General features: G+C 32.8%; 1 long non-coding RNA gene across 1 annotated transcript; it reads right to left on the minus strand.

The window, feature by feature from the left end:
* Positions 1-4,447: 4,447 nt before the first annotated feature.
* LOC121502120 (uncharacterized) lies at positions 4,448-5,206 on the minus strand. The gene is made up of 2 exons (XR_005990821.2): positions 5,073-5,206; positions 4,448-5,017 (listed from the first exon to the last, which is right to left on the minus strand). It is a non-coding gene; the product is annotated as an uncharacterized lncRNA (long non-coding RNA).
* Between the last annotated feature and the right edge of the window lie 218 nt (positions 5,207-5,424).

Consider the following 5,424-nt stretch of genomic DNA (forward strand, 5'->3'; position numbering starts at 1 on the left):
GAAATAAAAATAAATATAAGAACCTGAAATATTCTTAAAATAGAAACAAATAAAATACCTAAGAAAATCAATTGATAAAAATATAAATAAATTAAATAAGAGCCTCAGGATTGCTGAAAATATTTTTAAAAATTATTAATTTTATTTTAAATAATATATAAATATAAATATACAAAACTCTGTAATAACTTTACTAATTTCTATTAATTTTAATGCATGTTATATATTTTTTGTACATTTTTTAAGAGTACAATAACCATAAAAGTGCCTTAGATCTTTTTTTGGAACTTGTCTCTTTTGTGTTTTCCTTTTGCATTATTTTTTTTTTCCAGCCGGCGAGATTTATGTGACTCACTTTGCCCACTTTCACCCGACGGCCATCCCCATCCAGCTGCATCTGCTCCAGTCGCTGTCTCCATCTCCAGCTCCAGCTCCACCTCTAGTTACCCGAGTTTTCCCAGTTTCGACTCCGGTTTCATCTCGGGCTTCATCTCTGGCTTTGGGCTGCCACTTCTTCCTTTGGCTTTGGCTTTGGCTCCTTCACTGGCTCCTCCACTGCCACTTCTGGCCTCCACCAAAATGTCATATGAATATTTTCGCGCTCCACAGTCGTCCTTGTCGTGGTTTCCCAGCCATAAAAAAGCCCTCAGAATGCACTTTTATATTTATAAAAATTTTGTTTAAATAAATTAAATTTTTATTAGCTTAAATTAATTTAAAAAACGAAATATTTTAGTTATTTATTTATTTTAACAACAAAAATTATTAAAACTATAAGAGAATTATTTTGGAATGCGTTTTACAATTGAGAAAATTATACTTAACAAAAAAGGAAACTAATTTCGGCACGCCGAAGTTTGTATACCCTTGCAGTTTGTAATTGGATCATAAATATCCGATTCCCCCAATTCAAAAATGAAAATATTTAATTTTGTGCCTTTTCCAATTGAAACTCAGCCACAATTAAAAATTTAAATAAAGCGGATCGTGGAAATTGGACAATTAACTTTGTATTGGAAGTGGATGCCATTTGTTTCTTGGCCTCTCCAATATCGTCCACAAGCTCAAAGAGAGTGTCAACTCTCTCTCTCTCTTTCTCTCCGCTCTTAGCTTTCCGTTTATTTCGGCGTCCTTTTCTATTCCGCCATTCATTCATTTCGCAAGGATCGGTCGAAAAACACGTGGCTCCTGTGAAAACGCAGGAAAAACGTTAAAAAACATTGAAAAACGTTCGGAAAAATGGGATAACGTCATCCCGTCGGGAAAACTATCCCTCCGGAAGGATCGGCAACTCTTTTCTGCGCGAAAATCCGAGTGAAAACCGGGAAAATCTACGCTCGGACTGCACAGCCAATAAGTGTTTGTTTTTTGTTTGCTGTTTTGTGTTTTTGCTTATAAACTGATGTAAAAAGTGAAATGGAATTACGATTTACAGAGGAATTTACAAAATACCGAGTGAGTACAGTCATACATTGCTTTTTTCGTATATTATTTAGTTTTTTATTTGATTTCGCTCTCCGTCATTGCCTTTTGCATATTTTCTTATGCACCGTTATTTGGCACACGCAGCATCATTTGCTCTCTCTCTCGCTCTCAGTTCTTTACCTCGGCTTTTTCGTGTTAGGCTTTGTGTTTCTGATTCTTGCGCTTGAAATTACATGTAAAAGCAAACGAAAAGAAACCTCTCTCGCAGAAGAGAGAGAATACGATCCACATTTGTGGATTGGATGTTTCTGGCGCTCTTTGCTTTGATTTCCTGGCTGTAAACTAAAACTGGAAATAAATTTAACAGAGTAATTCATTTACAGATCTTTTTGACTCCTTCACTGCGTTGCAAACTTCTCATTAAAATTAAATTACCCTGCAAGGGTATAAAAAGGTGGATTAATTAAATAAAATAATAAATAATTCTAAAAAAAATTAAGTAATTAATTAATAACCATAATTAATAACTTTTAATTTAAATTAATTTAAATTAATTTAATTTAAATTAATATAATATAATATTAATATAAATTTTAATTTTATTTAATTTAATTCCACAAATTTTAAGAGTGGAACTATTTTTGTAAATTCACAAAAATATATAACTAATAATTACCATATAAAATCCAAACTACTAAAGCTTTTTCCTATATTTCAATATAATTTCTTACTGTGTACCTATACTATACATATATATCTATGGCATATCTAACAATTTCCATCTCTATCTCAAATTGTTTGTGTGCCCGCCGCCGCCACCCGTGTTTTGCACAATTTTTGTGCATTTTGGAGAAGCTAACACAATTTGTGTGTGCCTGATCTTATGATAGCCCTGTCTACGTTTCCATCTACGTTAGTCAGCCATATGTGTCCTTGCTTTATCCCCCTCCCCACCCGAAGCCCTGGCAGCTGCCACTAACTACAAGCTGACTGTCGCTATAATTTTCCAAAAGGATTTACAATGCTAAAATTACTTCCTAAGCCATCCGACCATGTCGTCGTCGTTTCGTATGAGGAGAGCTCCAGCTGGAAAATAGGAGGGGGCTTGAGTTTGGGGCTTGGCCAGACGGAGAAGTCGGAAAATGGCAAAACTCGCGAGGCTTTTCGTCTTTTTCTCTAGTTCTCAACTAAGCGCAAATCCGCGCTGAAACCGCTCACAGTTTTCTCAGCGATGGCAGCGTGAGTGAAATTTAGAAATGTATATTTTAAATTAGTTAATAATGAACTAGTTTTTAAAATATACATTTTTTTTGACTAAAAAACGGTGAAAATAATATTAAAATAAATATTTTAAGCTATTAAAAAATTTCGAAATAATCTTAAAATAGCTTAACTCAGGTTTTTTTTATTTTGGAATATTTTTCGCAAAGAAATTTTATGACTTTTTAATAAAAAGTTTGTAAAATCATATATAATAAATTATTTTAAAATAATATTCGAATAATTCATAAACGGTAACTTAAATTTTAGCTTAATTTTAAAATTAGCCTATCTTTCACTTTATAAATTGCAGCAAATATTCAATAAACAATTTTTATGATTTATCCGAAGTAATTCTATATAAATATATATTTTAAAATTAATAAATGATTTCATTTCATATTTCTTAATATTTTTCCAAAATAAATTTTATAATTTATCACTAATAAAAATGTATAAAAATACATATATTTTTGACACGCTTCGGGCACTAATTCCTCCATGGGTTTGGAAACATGTTTCTTTTTTCAGTTTTTTTTTCTTGTTTTTTATTTTTTTTGGTTTATTTTTTTGATCCCAAACATGCCAATGTCCTGGATCCCACTTCCTTGGCTTCGGCATCTCCTGCTCCTGCTGAGCCCTTATTTTTGCTCGTTTTCAGTTCGTTTTTGCGTTTCTTTGAGCTCTTTTTTTCGGCCATGTTGTCATCCTTAGGCTTTTGGCGTTGTTCAACTTTCGCCCAGACGCCCACATGGAATGTGCCAGTCCCTATTACAGGCCCCCCCCCCTCTCCTTGGACACCACAACTCCATTTTCTGGAGCAAAAGCGAAGGATTGCGTTCTCTAAGTCATTCTGTCGTTGCCTTTTTGAACTTTAATATACTGGCAACACACACAGTCATGTGTTTGTCTCTAGTTTTTACCACGTTTCTTTTCGGATAATGTATGGGAGTCTTTATTAAAAATGGAGTATAGGGTTTGGAAATGGTATATGGATATTTTTCTGGGGAAATGTATATTCCAATTAAGGTTTATAATTTAATTTAAACAAAAAATAAGTTTAGAAGTTCATAATTATGGATGAGCACTTGTAAAAAATATATTTGTATGTGTTTTTGTTTTTATTTCAATTTATTTTTTTAAGAAAACAATTAAAATGAATATTTTATGTAATTTTTAAACTTGTAAACTACATAATGGCCAAAAAAAAATTGGAAAATAACGATAACTAGAACAAGAGCGAGAACGAGAACGATCCCGAGAAAGGGAATGATAACTAGACAATGGGTATTTCCTTCTCGTTCTCGTTCTCATGTGAACGAGAAGCACATTCCCATCGTCTTTGTCAGTCCTAATAGTAATTCCATTTATAATTTACTGTCGCCGATTTATAAATGAGCCTAAGCCATCAACGTGTTCTGTTGAAGCCAGGACCCTTTGCCTTTGCTATAGTCCTTGCTCCTGCTTCTCATCCTCGTCCTTGTACTCACTCTCTCTCCTTATCCTGGAATGCAGAGGACCGAAAGCGAAGCTGGCAAGCGCTTAACATAATTTTAGGCGTATTTGTGGCATTAACATGAAGGCATTTGCATATAAGAGCAAACTCCAGTCGGTGTGTGCACTGTAAAAAATTGTAAAAATGATAAAAATATATAAATAAATATCTGAAATATATATAAAATATATATAAATTAAATATATATAAATAAATATAAAAAAAGTATATAAAATATATTTAAAAAATATTTAAAAAAAATATACATAAAATGCGTAAGATATTCTTTTAATTTTGTCCTTAAAAATCTTTACAAAATCATCTGTTACAAGTCAGAATGGCTCTTAAATTATATAAATTGAAATTTGATCAGCATTTTACCATCTCAATTGTTGAATATATATTTCCCTCAGTGTATTCCTGCCGCCGGTCGCATTAGAGGCCACAGGTGTGGCCTGCAACGGAAGCTTTTAAGCTGACCCAAAGTCTGCGAGGTGCCCATATGTACGTATATACCTTTCCCTATATATAGATATATATATATATATGGAACTAATCTGGACACATGCCGCACACCTATTAGAATTTCATAAAGTGCTGCAGAGAGCAGCGGCAGCCGCAAAGCCATGCTAAAATCTCGGATTAATGAAATGCCATCAAGTTTTTCCACAGAAGCAGAATTGAAAAATTGTGGTTTTTTTAAAATTGGATGATCGACAACCGGATTTGTGTTGGGAATTCCTAGGTTTCTTACGATCTGCGATATCGTATTGTCTCCTGAACCACAAAGTTGAGAAGTGTCAGGGAAATGCCATGAAAAGTGATTTGTGCCAGTTGCTAAATATTTAAGAATTTAATAAAACATAAAATATAATAATTGAACTCAACTTACCTTACGCATTTTATAGATTTTTTTCTTTGAAATTTTGCTGACATTTATGTTTCCTAGGCAAAAATTATTATGTAAAGCTGAAAAATAAATTAAATTAAATAGAAAAGCCTGCTTTTTTACCTAGTTTAACAAGTAAGAAAGCTTGTGTTGCTAGCAAAATGTTGCTAAGATCAAGTTGAGCTACATGTTGCTTAGGTTTGGAATACAAAACTATGACTTTAAAGCTTAATAACTTTCTTATTTCCTAACCAAAGGTGCTTAAATTTCTTGCACACCTTAAATATAATTCAAACCCTAAAACCCATTAATTTTCCCCCTTTTAAACTCTCCAATTTCCACCCAAAAACCAGTT

Source organism: Drosophila kikkawai, chromosome X (genome assembly GCF_030179895.1).
Source record: "Drosophila kikkawai strain 14028-0561.14 chromosome X, DkikHiC1v2, whole genome shotgun sequence".
NCBI classification, from domain to species: domain Eukaryota; kingdom Metazoa; phylum Arthropoda; class Insecta; order Diptera; family Drosophilidae; genus Drosophila; species Drosophila kikkawai.